The sequence below is a fragment of the Vanessa cardui genome, chromosome 17 (assembly GCF_905220365.1).
Source record: "Vanessa cardui chromosome 17, ilVanCard2.1, whole genome shotgun sequence".
In the NCBI taxonomy this organism is placed as follows: Eukaryota; Metazoa; Arthropoda; class Insecta; order Lepidoptera; family Nymphalidae; genus Vanessa; species Vanessa cardui.
The window spans coordinates 6977444-6997033 of record NC_061139.1 but is presented as its reverse complement, the minus strand read 5'-3'; positions in this window follow the sequence as shown (position 1 = coordinate 6997033).

Here is a 19590-nt window from a genome sequence, read left to right as displayed (position 1 = left end):
TGATACAATACCGACAGAAGTTTCATATTATTGTTTCTGTATCTTTGTCGTTTAAAAAATTATAAAAAGGATCTATAAAATTATTGTAAGATTATATTACATTGGAATTTCGTTCTTGATAAGAACTATTATTTTGTATTTAGCGTGTTAATTAAAAACATTATAGCAATATAATAATTGTAAAAAAGTAAGCTAATAGCCAAAACCTCTATGTAAATCATAAAATTTGGGGAAACGAGGATTACAGTAATTTCTTATTAAAAAAAGTACATATATTTAAAATGCTTCATTTTAGTATAAACATTTTAATAATCCATAGTCCATTTTAACCTCCAATCGACGAAGGCGTCCTAAGCCGAGGTCTGGCGTTACAGGAGGTGCCCTTAGGACGCGCGTATTCTGAGCCCTTAAGTGGGTTCTCATCTCAAAGCTTGAGTAGTTTAGCTCACCTACCCCACCCGGTGGCACTGTAGAGCCATAGGGCAACTATCAGTTAAAAAAAAATCGTGGAAAGTCAAACACGTTTGCGTAGGTAGTCATTATCATTCATCACATATTCTACCGCTAAACATCCCAACTAAGTATTGTTGCGTTCCAGTTCGAAGGATGAGTAAGCCAGGGTAATTACAGCCATTTATGATGACGTAAGGTTAATATTTACAAAGCTAATATCTATGCCTTCTATTGTGATTTATCTGAAAGCCGATCAAGTTAGATCATATACACAACTGAGGAATTTCGACGATGTTTCGTGCCAAAGCGGCTTATTGTCTTATATCGTGGCAACGGTCGTGTTTTTCTTTTAACTCCTTTACGCTTTTTCATAAGCCCTTTTTCTGTCGTACTTGATATTTTGTGTGCAAATCGTGAAATTTCTGTTCTCAAAGTGTTATTACACGAAATCGATACTATCTGTACTAATAATATAAATGTGAAAGTATCTCTGTCTGTTCGTCTGTTTGTCGCTCTTTCACCACCCATCCAATGTACCGAATTTGTTGTGAAGCTGGCTTGACCTTCAAGGAGTCCTTCCTTATATATTCCTTATTGTGTATATATATAAAGGCTACTTTTTTACCTATCTCATGACAACCAAACCCATAGAACGCGTGCGAAGCCGCGGGTGACACGAAACATAGCTATCTTTCTCATTTCCATAATATCTATGGCAGAGGCTAAAACAGTTGTGATTGGAATAAGCTTCCCTCTTTTATCCGTCAACCCTTATCTTCGAAATTCGTTCTAAAACTATTACTTTTCCTTGTAGCCTTGACACTTATACTTTTATCCTGTCAGTATTATTTTTGGACTTACAGACGTGTTTGCGTGGGACAAAAAGGATCAGTTGTAAGGGATGCGCCTCTTATCATAATATCTCGTCAATAGTTTCCTGGTTACAGTTTGTGTACAGGTTTCAGTTTCAAATATTTCCTCTTTGAATTGTCTTTTTTAATATTCGAGCATAGCTACTTTATTTAAATAGTATGTCTCGATTTAGTTAATATTAAGAAAAAAAAAACATATATGATACGCAGTAATTTGCGTTAAATATTCCGCAACTCTATAATTGACGTTTATTTTTCTTCCAAGACGAAAGTAGTTAAAAGAGAAAAAGACAAACATATAAAGCGCAGATTTAAAAGATTGAAAGTAATTGCATATCAATTGAAACACAAACAAACAAATTAATATTATATGATTTATGCAATGCAATAATATTTTTGACAAAATAATTTAACTAATATTTTACCTTTATATAGGTAAGGTTGAATATATCATTATTTACATTTTCATCATATATTTTATTATAAAAATATCTAACGTTTGTTAAGCATATCAAAGACGACAATTTGGACCTTAAAATTACAAAATAAAAAAGAATCTGCGAAACATATTCTAATCATACAAACGGACATTTTTTATACAAAATTAAAGGAATTATAAATTCAAGTTAAATAAAACAGACATAATAATGTTACAGCAAAAATATTACTTCCACTAACTCTATATATAAACTAATGTAATAAGCTACTTCAAGGTGTGAAATTTATAAATTCAAGGTAAGGCTAAACCCAAGAGGCTAACTTAAAATTAGTTTTAATATTTTGAACACTAACATGATAAGCGTGTACTAGTGAAAGAGTATCATTATAATATTTTAACTAAAAAGTTTCGGTTATATTTTTTTATAATTAAATACATTTAAAAGACAGAAATGCTTTACTGTAACAATGATGGGCTACAGCCTACTCTCCTTTTAAGGAGGAGGTTAGAAACATAAGCCACTAAGTTGCTCCAATAAGAGTTTGGTGGAATCACAAGTGGCAGAATTTTGTTGAAATTAGACACATGCAGGTTTCCTCGTGATGTTTTTCTTCACCGCCGAGAATGAGATGAATAATAGACTCAAATTAAGTGCATGAAAATTCAATGGTACCTGCCTATACCTGGGTTTAAGCCTACAATCATTGGTCAAACAGTGGGCCATCTCAGCTCATATAAATGAATAATTTAATTCATATTAGCACTATCAAACTTCCGAACAGTTATTTATATAAGATACTTTTTTCAATCAATTTTAATATTTTTAATTTTAAATAGTCTTCCAATATGTTTTTCAACCTCTACGGGTGAAATGAAAAATGTAAATTACTGCAAACAATGAAAAAATTAAAGAATATTAAAAATTTACCGTATATAGTCATTTAAACAACTCCACGCGTGGAATCTTTTGAAAGCATGAATATTATACGTAAAAAATTAACCGTCGAATTAAGACCTTTTTGTATACAACATTGGTGTGGGTAGAATACCCCTTAGGGAGGAATATTCAGAAACGCGTTAATACGTATCTAATCATTTTTAATCAGGAACACAAAAATAAAGCTTCATGTTCCTATCCCATTCAAAACAGAAGTACTTCTGTATAAGCTTCAAGCCCTATTTCACCCTCTTAGGGTTAGAATTTCAAAAAATCCTTTCTCACTGGCCTTAACATTAATATTTTACGCTCTCCGATGAATCAGTCAATCAGTTACTCAGGACATATTATTTTTATAAATGTAGACTACTCCTATAATTATTATTAATAATGAAAGTGACAACTATTTGGAGGTACAAACAAGAATTTTAACGAGGACAACGTAAAATAAACTTTAATTCTCAATGACATGCCCGATTCAGCTGCACCGTATATACACGTATAGGACAAAAATATATGAACAAAAAAGAAGTTAAAAGAAGATGTTGTAATAATAAATAGTGAATCTGTAAAGCTTCGCAACAAAAGTGACTGAAAAATGGCATTTATTTGACATCTGTTTCATTTCCCGTTTTTCGAATGAATGCTGATGTATTTCTTTGTACGCTACGTACAAAGGCTGATCAGAACATGTTTTGTGTATTTTGGAAATTGTAAAAGCATTCAGATTTATTTATATTTATATTTGTATATCAGTAATTGTTATAAATGGCGTGATTGTAAATTCTATTATTCGGACTTTATATACTATACATACACAGACTTTGTATAATACATAATGAACAATACCTAAAACTTGTTAGAGTAAAATATGGTCACCTACTGGTAAATGTCATTACTGTTCATAGACACTGGTAATGAAAACAGGTCCTGTAAAAAATATTAATTATTTCTTGCAAACCGAATGCACTACCAAGCTTGTGAGATATGATTTCATGTCCCTTGTGCCTGTAGTTACACTGGCTCACGCGCTCTTAAAACCAAAACACCACAATACTAAGTATTGCCGTTTGGCGATTGAATATCTAATAAGTGGGTGGTAGCTATACCATAAAGCCCTTTCACCAACTAAAGCGATTCTACAAATAAATATTAAAAAAACTAGCATTATTACCAACAATAAATCTAATTTGAATAGATAGAAATTGTGTACTGTACTGTCGTATTAATATTACTCAGTTAATAGACTACTCTGATTTAATTAAAGGATGCAGATTCAGTACAGTATCACTTAATAAGCGAGTGTATAATTTAGTTAGCAATTAATCTCTGCGTGGATTTGAGTAGTGTATTGTTAAGGAACATCAGTTAATATTTAATTTTATATTTGTTTTTATTGGATCGAAGGGACACAAGTAGGTCAAGTATTTTATTTTTAATATAGGAAAATGAGTTAATGAGTCATCTTGTAGTAAGTAGTCCCCATCTCCTATAGAAATCCGCCCACCTGTGTAAAGAATATTAACAATGTTTTACTTCACCAATGCACAGTTGGAGGCTGAAATCTTACGAATAGTACATGTAGTTACATTAGCCTCAACTCATTCCTGATATACGCCTGGATAGGTTATGACGCCCAGTAATGAAATTTCTCATACTATAAATTCTGCCCAACCATCATCCCTCAAAAGAGGTAGTATACCTTACCACTTTACGCTGATTTTAAGTGGTGTCTCATTCGTCTGCAACCCGAAGGTATGAAGCGTGGCACTATCACTTGAAAAATATTGCAAAAAAGCTCTACCGTCAAAATAAATTGCATGCATTAGATTAGTGACACCCGTGTTTACGAGATGTGGTTTGTATGAGATGATTAATGTAAGAATAAAGTAAATACACAAAATAGGTAATATATACTTGTTAATGCATGCCGATAATTTAACGTGACAGCCCACACTTTTGTGAGTTCAGAATTCAGATTTCACAGATACTACAATCAAGGGCCATGTAAAGGACCTAAGTTAAACAAAGCATATTGATATAATAATTCCGGTTCACCATTCATACTGGCTTACAATACAACACAATACACTATTTACACAGCAATACAAATAGTTTTACTTCCGCGATACAATAACTGTTGAGAAGGTGACTATTGTATAGACACAAATCGAAACTAATTATATATTATAGGTTCAAATGCGTCCGAATTTATTTTTTTCTTAGTTAACATGGAAATGTTAGCTTAATATATGGGTAAAATTATTTTATAAAGGAGAATTTTGCACAAAATTCTGTCACTTTCTGAAAGGCTTTCTGGTGAAACTTAAAGATAAAAATAAACTATAAATCAACTCTTTACAATCTAAATAAACGAACTTATAAGCTCTTATAGCTTAATCTAAAAGCAGAACATATATCAGCAAAATTCGTATAATCTAAATAAATTTTTGATAGCAAATCTATAAAATTCAATGACATTAAGTTTAATAGGCGGCTATTTTTAATATTTACGAATGCCTTATATTTAGTTTTGTCTTACCCGTGCGAAGTTGGATTTTCATCTAGTTGAAATGAATTAAGAATACAGATTAATGAAGTATTATAGTAGGTTTAATTTTCAATTCCAGTTTTATTTCAATATTCATCAGGTAAGCAGAAACTTACTTTGAATAAAATAATATCTCAAGAAATCTCAAACTTTCTTAAAAGCTTAAAGTTTTACTCTAACAGGTTAAGCTGTCTTGCGGCTTTGCTAATTTTAAGACTATGTTGCATAAAATGTAGCTTAACATAGCATTTGAAATTTTTAACATCCTACTACTATTATAAAGGCGAAAGTTTGTATGTATGGATGTATGGATGTTTGTTACTCTTTCACGTAAAAACTACTGAATGGATTTGAATGAAACTTTACCACAATATAGCTTATACATCAGAATAACACATAGGCTACAATTTTTGAGGTTTCTAATGTGAGGTCGTAAAAAAACACATTTTTTGCGCTTACATTGCAAACCCTGACTGAATCCTACAAGATAGATCAAAACAATGTACTACAGTATTGTACAACTTAAAAAGGTCTACAAAAAAGTCCGTGATGGTATATGTTTATCTCTTAGGAATAACCACAATAACCATTTTTTTATCCTTTACTTTGTACGAGAAATAATGGCTTATTAACGAAGCGATTTTAAGCGATTACTAGACTAGACGGGACGAACCTGAAGTCCACGCGAACGAAGTCGCGGGCAAAAGCTAGTTAGATATAAATATACATTTATCATTGAACTGTCAAAACTTTTTAATATTTTTGCAGATAACAGAGAATAATACATTTTTTTCTGCTTTTTGAATGGAATTATGCTCCTACATACCGATATTGGAATTGGATTTACATCTATACCTATGATAAGTCTGAAAGTTAATGCGTCTGTTTATTTGTCTTTAATGCTTTCGATAAACCACTAAACCAATGTTGATAAAGTTTGGTAGAAGTAAGCCATATGGTACTAAATTGCATTCCATATGCTACTGCTCGTGTCCTGTCCTGCTGCTAAAATATTATAATTGCAAAAATGTAGATGGACGTTTGTTAATTACGTCAAATAATGGCTAAACGTACCTAGATGAAATTGGTAAAGAGAATATTGTTAAGCATAATACATACGCTTTTATCTCGACAAATGTAAGATTCTCGTTAGATAGATAGGTTTTTGTTTTTTACAGAACATGACAGAACATTTATAACATCTTGATAGTTTAAAAGTCTGACATTTAATTTGTCAAGATGTTATAAATTAATGACACGGGCTACTTTTTATCACACAAAGTGCTCGGTTACAATAGGATAACATAAAGTAGAAAATCTGTTTGTTTGTAATTGATACAATCTGAAAAAAGTGGACATATTTTGACAATTCTTTCACCATCAAAAAGATAATTTATCCTGCAATAGTATCAGTAATATTTTGATTGAGATGGAAACTGGTATTTGTAAAACAAGTCTTACTGAAAAACGCTCACTAAATTGTCCACTGTAAATGAGTTCTATGGTATTCATATTCTCAAGTGCATCTAAAAAACTCGCGGGTCATATCTATTTTATAATGAACAAGCAATTATGACGGTCATTACATCAAATACAAGTTAAAGATATCGAAAAATTTAAATGAGTAATTGAAATTTTGAATCAAAATTGCGTGAAGTGGTTACATAATTTTGATTTTAAAAGTAAAAGTGCGCAACGTGGATTGCGAACTTATATATTCCAGTCGACCAGTCTAAACACTAGAATTCTAATGTTTTTTAATAATTTAAACATGCATTATTGTTATTACAATAATATTAAAACTTGAAAAGGGCACGATTGCAGATTTAGGAGGATTTTCGTCTCAAGATCAATGCGGCTGAAACCGCTAGTTTAATGCTATTCTGTTAAATAACGTTCCATAAGAGCTTATAAGAGAACCAACTTGAATAAAATATGTGTTAGAGTCGTTATTTGAATAGTTAAAACATTAGTATTCACTGGACCGATTCCAAAAGGAAATGTCTGATTTAACCGTAGGAGCTAAGTTAGTTTGTGTACAACTTTAGGAAATGCTTGAACTGAAACCATTGTAGATCTAGAAGTTTGAACTTCTTCACGGATAAACGTATTCTCAAGCATATAAATGGAATCTTCTATTAAAAAAGCAGTAAGTATTTTAACAACGCATAACGTTACTACTCGTATTAAAGTTATATGTACAGATATACTCGTATACTCCTACCTAAGTATTTCGTGGTAGGGGTTGTTGCAGTCTGAGTAGGTAGCAACCAGTCGTCACAAATTCTACCACCAAGTCATACATAGTATTGTTGTGTTCTGGTTTTAAAGCTGAGTGAGTCAGTATATCTATATGTGAAATAACATCTAAAAGAAATGGTTAATTATTTCGTACAGCGTTGATGTATATAGGATCTAATCGGCTGATCGTTACCAGCATATTGCATTTTCAGATTACTTGATTGATTATTTAAACCAGTTTTAAGCAAGTAATCTGAAAATGCATTATTCTTGAACAATTTACGTATGACTACATATTTTATTATTATTAAATATTAATGATTAATTTAGGACTTATTTGTTAATAATATTTGAATACATCATAAACAATCTCATATTATTTTTCATGGCTTTACCCGAGTTTAAGAAAAATAATACTTGTTATAACATAATCATTAATTCGTCATAAATATGTCGCATAAATAAAATCAATCTATAAAATACATTTTTAATCATAAAAAATTAATATTAAGTTCCAAAATAAGTACAGTAAAACAAGTCTATAAATCTTTCTTAAATAGGCCGAGTTTCAGAGAACAAAAGATAGATAATTAATGTTTGCAGTAAATCAGGGAGGAAGTGGAAGTTTTATAGAAAATTATTGTCTTTTTACACTGGTGGTAGGGCTTTATGCAAACCAGTTTGTGTGGGTGCCACCTACGCTAATTAATTATACTGCTGCCAAACGGTAAGACTTTATATTACAGCGTTGATAGTTGAGCAAGCAAGCGAAATTAAATGGACACAGATATAAAATTTTAATTTTCATCATAAGTGGCGAATTAACGACATAGATTATGCTACTCGAAAAAACAGTGTCTGATATTTAGTAAATTTAAACAAGTGTGGCCACCCTTACATTATTTACATTATTACTTACATTATTTTTACAATAAAGTAACAGCCTCTACATTTCCCACTGCTGTTTCAATGCGGGTTGGTAGAATACCTATGTGTCAGAATTTCGATGAAATGAGACACATGCAGGTTTCCTCACGATGTTTTCACCTTCAACGCCGAGCACGAGATGAATTATAAACACAAATAAAGCACATACATATAGTGGTGCTTGCCTGGGTTTGAACCCGCAATCGTCGGTTAAGATGCACGCGTTCTAAACACTGGGCCATCTCCGAATGATTGAATGAATTAATATAATTACATTATTTCTGATTTATCCTACTCACAATTAAAATGTCTGTTATTTGATTAATTTAATACTTATCGCTGGATGCAGGCCGCTACTCACCGGCCAAGGTAATCATTGGGAGAGGCCTATGTTTAGCAGTGGATGTGTTACGGCTGATGTGATGACGATGATGATGGTTAAATTAAACAATCCTGGCAGCCCTTAAAAAAATAAATCGTCATTTCTATTAATAAATTAGTTTTTATAATTAATGAATATGATAAAAATACTCATAAGTTGGATAGTAAAGACTATTTTCATTAACTAAAGTTCGTCGTACCGTATATATGCAAAATTATACACTATAGTTCATCATTTTCTCGATTAATTGGGTTTCGTACTTCAAAGTGAGAGCTGGTCGTGACCTGACCTATTTGATTGAATATAGTGTCTCTATTTTTAATCACATTATAAATTGCAGGACTTGCTTCATGATATGGCTAGGCCAATATTCAATGGAACTGAAACTGTTCTCAACATTGCATCAATTTTATTAATCCTTTTTGGACAAAAAATATTATTTAATATATGTACATATATTGTTTTAAGTGCATAGTTCTTTCTAGAGATTAGTTACAAAATGTGTACAGACAATTGTGTTTTCGCAAATATTGCTATTGGTTATCACAATAATCATTTTAGAATAAAAGTAAAATATATATAACCTCAGATGAGATAACCTGAGAGCTGAGTTGGCGCAGTGGTAAAAACGCGTGCATCTTAACCGATAATTGCGGGTTTAAACCCAGACAAGCACAACTATATATATGTGCTTGATTTGTGATGTAATTCATCTCGTGCTCGGTGGTGAAGGAAAACATCGCGAGGAAACCTGCATATGTCTAATTTCATCGAAATTCTGCCACATTTGCATTCCACCAACCCACATTGAAACAGCGTGGTGGAATATGTTCCAAACCCTCTCCTTAATAGAAGAGGAGGCCTTATCGCAGCAGTGGGAAAATTACAGGCTGTTACTGTACTTTTTTTTATATATAACCAAATTACTTGGTGTATTTATTACATATGACACATATCAATAGACATTGTTGATATTTATGTAAATTATTTTGGATGTATTTATTCAATATAAAAGTTGCCATAATAAAAAATAGTAAACTAAACTAAATATATTAAACCATACTATCATTGTTAAACGTCACAATAATAGGCAGTCAATTTAGACTATATTAAATATAATATGTAAAAAAATATTATAAGTTGCTTGGTGATAGGGCTTTGTGCAAGCCCGTCTAGGAAGGTACCACCAACTCATCAGATACGCTACCGCCAAACAACAGTAGTTGATATTGTTGTGTTCCGGTTTGAAGGGTGAGTGAGCCAGTGTAACTACAGACACAAGGGACATAACATCTTAGTTCGCAAGGTTGGTTGCGCATTGGCGATGAAAGGAATAGTTAATGGTTCTTACAGCGTCTTTAGGCGGTGGCTCGTCCGCCACTAAATAGCATAAAAAATATCTTTTTTATTTCTTAAAACATAAGGAATAAAAAAATACTATTTATAAGTACGGCTTAATATCACAACGCAATGTGACGCAACAAATGGACTTGTCACTGAGCTCAGCGTTAATGGTTTACCTGAATGTTGATTTTTTGTGACAGACAGAAGTCAGATATGTGACTTTTCTCTTAAATAACATAATAGTATTCCTATCTCTTCAAAGTATTTAGAAAACATAATGTTTCAGCACTAATAAATCTGTAACTGGATAGCAGTTTATGATTTGAATTTTTTTTTTATAAGCTTGAGGTCAAACAATTTGATAGTTTAAATCTTTCTTTGTCATTAAATTGTTTTAAGCAAATTTTATAAATAATTCCTCGAAACAAACATTTGTTATGTAATGTGTTTTGGCAGCGTCACTAGCATATTTGTTTTCCGAATAGTGTCAATGTGTATGTCAGTTGAGCGCTATTTTTAGAGAATCCGCGTTCATATGACTAAATCAGAAGCGATTCGAATCGTATGAACAGAATTTCGATTGAATTGAAGCAATAAAAATCGATTCAATTGTTTTCATATTTTTAGGGCAATTGTAATACCTAATATTATAGCATTGGAAACTGACATGATGTATCACCTGTGTGTTACACTAGCTCGTTCAACCTTCACGCCGGAACACAACGGTTGCTACTTTGCCGTAGAATATAATATGATAAGATGGTACCTACTCAGATTGAGTTCGACAAAGTTCTACCAACAAGGGCATAACTTTTTATCCTGTAAGTGAATTTATATGTATCCACTATACACGGTACCTAAAACAGTACGTAGTGAATATAAAAATTTTATTTGTTTGAGTCTAATTATATATAAATTAAGCTTTAATTTAAGGTACAATGTATCCAGTATTTGACAAGCAAAATCTATCTAATATTATATATATATCTAATATATATATATATATTCTGTATTATATACTTAGTTATTATGTTACTATGTTTGAAAACAAAATTTTTGTTTCTATAACGATACAAAAATAAAATACGGTATATGCTGATGCATTAGTTTCAACATACATAACAAATAATAAATATATTTTAATAGAAAACAAAATAAATGCAAGTATTACATGGTATTATACCTCCTTATAATTACTATGACATTTATTTCATTTAAATATAATTCGTACACCGGAGATCACACTAATCTTAAACGTAAAATATATATATATCTTGCTACATTAAATTTATTTATTACCTGATAATACGACATTCATTTGTTATTTTGTTAATTATAATTGGTAGTAAGGTGTAGCGCGGTGACCTTTAACCCGCACTGATACTGTCGGACGAATCGATGACTTTGTGAAAAGAGTAATGAACGGAATCACTATGTAACCTTAATCACCTACAAATCTGTCGTATTATTATCGGAATGCAAGTGAAATAATCGACGAATATTTGAATATTCCAGAATATTCCAGAACATTTGTTCTATAATTTGTTCTTCTTTAATTTTCGAATTTCGAACAGCTTATTTTAATGACGCAATACAAAAAAACACAGCCAAGATGTTTTAAATTCGAGCGATCTTGTTTCTGATTGCTTCATACTCTCGAGACTTTTCTTTATCTGACAAGAAAACAATTTATGTTCTATTTGCGAGAATTGCAATCTACAATTAACGTAGGAATTATACTTTGAGATATATTTCCTTAGTCGCGAAAGCAAGTACGTTGCTTAAAAATTGTAATTTTAGTTCAACTGGTTTCAATTTCAATAATGTATGTACAATACAGTTTTTTGTATATGATAATCAATAAAATCTTTTGTTTGGTTTTGAAATCTCCCTTTGATTGGGTTGTCTGGAAGAGATGGCTAATAAGCCATAAGTCCGCCCGTTGTACAACACTTTTAATTTTTCTTCTTTTTTTATATTCTTTTTTTGTATTTTATTAATTTTGTGTTACTTTCTTTTTTTTGTTGTGTGCATTCATTCATTCATTCATATTTATACATTTTGAATGATTATATTATGATTGTTAATTAACTACGTAATAGTATACACACGTGCAAATAAGTCACCTGATGGTAAATGGTCACCATCCCTCACATCGATAATGCGCCACCAACATTGAGAACTAAGGTGTTGCGTCTTTTTATGTCTTTAGTTACATTCGCTCACTCATCCTTCAAACCGGAACACAACTACACCTATTACTGTTTATTGTTGGACAATAGGATATATGATATGATATGATATAATGGATAATATGATAACTACAACACGGACTAGCACAATACAAATGGACTAAAATAAATTTAAATTTTGTTCGGGTAGTTATTAACACACTCGCAGACAGGTTAATTTTATTTATATGCACAGATCAACAATCTGTTATATGAAATTTACGAAGTGAAACGTGTTATTTAAGGTAAATGGGAGTAGCTTTTTCAAGTTATTTTACACGAATAAGCTCTTAGAGTACAAGCCCAACTAACGCGTCTACGACACGTACATATTTTACACTTGAACTCATGTTCGGCGAGGTAAATATTCAGAAATGTGGTTCTGGATATAATTTATATTCCATATGAGTACTGTTGAACTTTCAATTCCGAAGTCGGCTTCATTTATTCAGCACCACAGGCTGCAAATTTAGATGGAGAAACTACTCATTTCATAAAAAAATTTAATACATTAAATTGACAAAATAGAACTCAAGTTAACATACGAATTATTAACATTAAATGCTTAAATACATATAATTGTGAATTAAAAATAGTGGTTGAATATATGGTATATTGACCACGAGGAACGGTGGCAACAATGCCAGCAGCATTTCCTCGTTGCATCGCGAAGGGATATATTTCAGGGTTCGCAGATATATATCAATTGATTTTTATCTTGATATCTGTCTCCTGGACTACAAATTTTATAGATTAATGTTTACCCTGGCAACACGTACAGCGCTCCCATTCTATTTTTAAATCTTAATATAATGTTCAATAATTAAATTTAATATGGATTTTTATTGCCAGCTATAATCGTAATAATGAGTTTGATTAAAAGTCAACCACCTCTACTTTAATACTATCTTCGAAAATAGAATAATTAATTTTCGTACACTGATTAAGGTTAATACGTCATATTTATGATAAGAAGTTAGCAATGTATGAATTATAAATCATTACTTAGATCGTTTGTAATTACACGGTCTTAGTTATACTAGAGCAATCTGCGCTCAAAAGCCAGGAAGACAAGGTAAGTACTCCCTAGGTACCTAGACTTACGAAATGTCTTGCTATAAGAAAGATCTGACTTATGAGGTCTTTATGGAGTCAGGAAAATCTCTTAAATTTACTTTTAGAATCTTTACTTTGATAATTACTGGAGATACGTTCGCTAGAAATGGTCAACAATTAATCACTATAAATTAATGAGTATTATTTATTTAATGTTGCAGGGTTCTTTTAAAGTTTTGATAGAAGGAATATATTTGCATTTGATAAACATTTTGCTGAATTTAAGCGCCTATAATATATAGATGTTAAAATTCGTAGGTTCGAATCTGACGTTCCGTTAATTGAAGGGGTAAATAGGAATAATAGTATTTTTTTATGGAATAGGTTGGCGGACGAGAATATGGGCCATCTAATGGTTAGTGGTCACCACCACCCATAGACAATGACGCTGTAAGAAATATTAACTATTCCTTACAACGTCAATGCGCCACTAACCTTGGGAACAAAGATGCTATGTCCCTTGTGCCTGTAGTTACACTGGCTTACTCACTCTTCCAACCGGAACGCACCAATACTGCGTACTGTTGTTTAGCGGTAGAATATCTGATGAGTGAGTGGTATCTACCCAGGCGACCTTGCACAAAGCCCTGCCAACAAGTAATTCCATAAATAGTGCATTGCTTGTAAATACAACGATTAAAAGTTACATTACGGTCCGATGACACTAAGACCGGTCAATCTTTATACAAGTACACCTACGCTTTCGTAGGTTACGTAGTCGTTTATTTTTTTGCTTCTTTTGTTGTAATCGTCGTTGTGTATATGTCTTAAAGTCTTATTACTAAAAATAAATAACTATTAGTAGTAAGCTCGGAAAAGCATCTTTGAATCATCTTACAGTGTTTGATTAAATATAAAACTGTCACCGGTTAAGGAAATAGATTCTACTAAGAAGACACGACAAGAAACTTAATAATAATCTTTTCTATCACTTAATTACAAAGTCAAAACAATCAAATGAAATATACCTATATACATTCCGCCTACAAATCAACACTAAGTCTCAATTTTTTTATCATCAATATAATCTTGTATTTAGTAATAGTAGTTAGAATACTCCTATTTATTCATATCAAAAATAGCTGTCATTTTTTTTCTAAATATGACATAATAAACAATGCGCTACATGTAGTACAAAAACAATATCTAAATAAATATGAGACAACATCAAATACATTACTCTGATCCCAATATAAGTAACTTAAGCACTTGTGTATGGAAAATCAGAAGAAAAGACGGTACCACAAACACAAGAGGAGGTCGTCAAAAAATATCTGAATAGATATAAAATAAAAAAATAAAAAAATTTTTACAACTTTTATTTAAAAACATTGTAGTAAGAAAAATGTATCCTACACAATTCTATTAAGTATGTCATAAACATTACTGCTCAATAAAAGGTTTTATTGACTTAGACAATAAAATGTCCTTATGTTTCATTTGTAACAGATACGTTAGACTACCTACGTACATACACTCCCCACTTCAAAGTGTTGAATGTAGTTCTAAATTATCATGAACTGAAAGACATTTTAAATTCACCCGTCAGAGGCAGTCAAAAGGAAATACCGCAGGTTTTACGTATTAAAAATAACCTAAGAAGGAATTCTTCGGGTTCAAATATCAAATTTTATAACAGAGTTATAATCGCATTTATATTATTGGAATACATATAAATATTTAAATCGCTATAGAGATCGTTATCAACTCCATTTTGTGACAAATGTGTTCATTATTTTCGTACTTACAACGACCCTATACCTAATCCCTTTAGGTAAATAGCGTGATCCCATTTTTATTATAAGCCCAAAATAAACATTCGTAGGTGTGATTAGGAAGATATTTTTGAGACGTTTAATGCAACGTATTAATTTTGTTCTAAGTAAAATATAATAATATAAAAAGTAAAAAAGTTTGTATTGAAAATCGAAATAATTAATAGCAATGCATTAAAATATAAAAACATTTAAGATAATCCTCAAGTAACATCTGTATCGCTTCACATAAAATATCCTCATAGAATCGAACAGGAAAAGCAATGTGTATATTATATTTTATCCAACCTACGACAACCTACGTATTGATAATGCTTACTAAGTTATTCATGAGTAATATAGGGCAAAACAAAAACAAAGGAAATGAAAACATAATTAGGTATATCTTAACTACTTATTCCATTATTTTTAGGAATACAATAAGCTTATTACAAAGGGTATACTTTTTTCCCAAGCAGAGCACTCGTACATCAATTCAAATGAGTTAATACATTATTCTTCATATAGAAAATATACATATTTCTAATAGGTCGACGGGCTTTCAAATGGACCATATGATGGCTTCTATACATTGGCACTGTATATACGAAATTCTGAAATGTGTGAGCCTTATAGCAGCGTGGTGGAACATGCTCCTAATCAGCCGTGGGAAATATACAGGCTGTTACTTTTATATTGTCACTGTAATATCAATCATTTCTTGTATCACCAATGCACCACCAATCTTTGGTACTAAGAAGTTATGTCCCTCGAGTCTGCAATAACACAACTTCTAAAAGCTGGAATACAACTAGATAATCCAATTTAGTAGGAGAATAAAAGTGAAGTAATATATACTTAGTTGATCTGGCAAAGCTGAGTCAATATACAATTAAATTAATTAATTTTGCACTCTACAACGTGAACATTGCTTTAAACTAGTCTAATATTATACACAAATTTCAAACATATAAGGGTCGAAGTAAATTAAATTAGACATGAAATGTTATAAAAACCCACAAATATTAACCTAAATATCTTTATATTTATAATGGCCTACTAAAATAGAAGGTTTCTTTCAATAAACGTTTCGTTTTCAGATCATTCAGAAATACTATCAAAAGATACACCTTTTATAAATTGAATGCCACATAGTATTATATGATTTTATGTATACAACGGTTCATTAGTCGAACTCCATTTCTGTATTGAATACTTTATTGTATAAAAATACATTAACGTTTTACTATCAATTCACCACATCATCGTGTCATTTAGATTGTTAGACCGAATGAAATAGTATTAAAAACTTCGTTTTTCACGATATTGGTTTAAAAAAAGAACGTATGTTACCTAATAACTAAAAAGTTTTTATGGTATTTCGTTGGTTTATATATATCATTAAAAAAACACTAATATTTAAATTAAAAAAAAGCTATATAAATACTTAAATTAAAGAAAATCAATCTGGAATTATACATATGTGTAGTCAACTATTACTTATTTTATAATATACCTACTGTAAGTAAAATTGTAAATATAAAATAAACATATATTATACAAGTAAATAGAAGCCTGTAAAATTAAGTACATGAAAATTAAGTGGCGCTTAGCTTGTTATGAACCCACAATCTCCGGTCAAAATGCACGCGTTCTAACTACTGGTCCATCTCCGTCCTATGTTGTTAGACTTTTATTTTTATTATAATTTATTTGTTTTGCAGAAAAACTTTCCCTCGTTATCAAAACATTATTATTATATAAATACGAGGAACAAACAACTTACTTTGTTGCAAGATAATATACATCAGTATTGTTGTACTTAAGAATATATTAGGTATTTTTTAATCGTCGAGTCAACCTTTACCAATTTGGTTGAGATATTATTTCATAATAAGTACTCGTAAATTTACTATAAAAATACACCGGCTAAATGACGCTAACATTTTTGCTTTGTACCTCATTATTAATTTTGAATTGCATATGTTTTAAAAATCATTACATAGAACCACGTCGTATTTAAACTTAGGTTAAAATAAATTAGCAGTCTTTAAAAGGCGTTAAGTACCTTGTGTAATATTTAATTTAAATTTGAATAATTAATAACATTATCTCCAAATAATATATAACATCGCTAAAATCGATTTTTAAAAAATCGAATATTACTGTCAATTCCTTTCACAGTTTTTGTACACAAAAATATAGAGTAAATAAGAAATATAAGTAAATGATGATTCTGGGGCTTATCTTAAGAAGGAAGTTTGATAATTATTCGGTCTCTACTTTTACACAGATTATCTTATATAGAATATAGATTTATTTGACAGAGTATCATGCGATATACGTGGATTTGCTGCCGATATATTTCTTTACCTCTGAATACGAGAAGATAAAAATATATGATAACAATGATCTGAACTATTTTAATAAACATTCACTAACTAAATATAAAAACAAAAGTTGTCACTCTGATTTTTCGTATTGTCCTAATAGATTAAGAGCCAATGATCAGCAGACTTACCATACAAACTTTCAAACCTTATTTCACCCCTTTAGGGATAGAATGCTATAACGTAAGTCTGCCGATCACTGGCTCTCGGACTATAATTATGTCATTTCTTTTAAAAAGAACCATATAGTAAATAATCAGCAATATTTTGGCATTGTAAAATGTTTTATTATTAGTTGAATTTCTACTAATTTATACCAAACATTAGCGAAATTCTTACGGCATAAATGTTTATTGTTGGTGGTGACCATCAGGATCATCGGCCCATCCTCCAACAGAAAAAAAAAACAAAAACGACAACCATTAATTTCTCGTAGAGTTACTTAATTTTTTTGTCTCAGTTGGGTCGTTTAAAGTCGACTTAGACGCATAGAAGTGGTACTTGAGATTTTATATATAATCTGAAAAGCTTTTAGCATATCGGTATATATTAAAAAAAAATCTTTAAAACTATTGAAGTGTAAAGTATAACTCATCCATTAATCCACTTTAAAGTAGTACAATAACATAATTTTAATGTATGTATCATATTTTATAATTGCAGTATCGTTTCCAGCAAATCACAACTTTATCTCATTCTGCGGCTATCGTAGAAAAATAAGGAAATCTAAATGAAATGTTCGTAATTGAAAACTTCCACGAAGAGAATCAACACTAAGTTTCAAAAGTCTGTCTGTATTGTCCCAAGATACTAAGGCAATAGGAAAAAGTATCACCAAAGAGGTCTGCACCTAGCAGAGCCTAATGACTTGTAACAGACGGCCCCGAACTTAATTATCTTAATTTGTGTTTATTATTAATGTTAAGGAAAACATTGTCGGGAAACATGTCGGGCGGTTCTGTAAATGTTAATCCACCAACCCACATTAGAGCATTGTGGTGGAATAAGCAGTGAGGAAGATCTCAACCATTAGTGGAACATTTAGAGTCTTTTAGTGTAAAAAATGGTACTTTCCTCGCGTTTGTGGCATAAATTAATTTGTCATTAAAATGTCTTTGATATTATTTTTCAAGAATTAAACTTATCTAACAAATAATAACTATATTTCAAACTAGCGACCCGACCCGGCTCCGCACGGGTGCAATGCTGATTGTACATATATGATACTCAATATATTAAAGAACTAGCTATACCCGCCCGCTTCGCTGGGCATTAGTCGCAGAAAAATACATTTTTAATTTCGTAATTAATTTCTGATCATCAACAATGAACAAATAATAAAGAAACAACTCAAGTAACATGCGAGATCTAATTCATTTAATATTCGTCATCTATTTCATCTTCTTCAATGATGTTCTCGATAGGCTGCAGATAGGTCATAACACCCATAAATTTATTTGTCAAGATCACATCTTCTTTTTGTTGAATCCGGAAACAGATATGATTTATGAAAATATTTTTGATGGTATAATCTCGATGTAAAGTTGGTACGATGAAAATTTTAATTAAATTTCTATAGTCTGTAAAGGTTTGCGTCACACCAACACATCCTCTCACATTTACCACCTTCTCAATACTTTCGAACGTATGTCAAAGTATCCTGAGCATATTCGTTCATATGTTTTGGACTTCCACTGTACGAAGATCTGTACGAAGAGCCTCGTGAGATTATTTTGATACAGTCCGAGAGCATATCCATCTTCTGCTCGCAGAAACAGAATTGTATAATCGTAATAATTGTCATACGATTGATGTGTTTCAGCGACACCTTGATTGTTTTTGTGTCGCGTAGTGATAACATTACCTCGTTTTGTAATTTCTGTACCGACAATTACAACTGTGAGTTCAGGGGCTATGGGAGCATTAAAATGCCTTTCATGCTCTGCATTGATA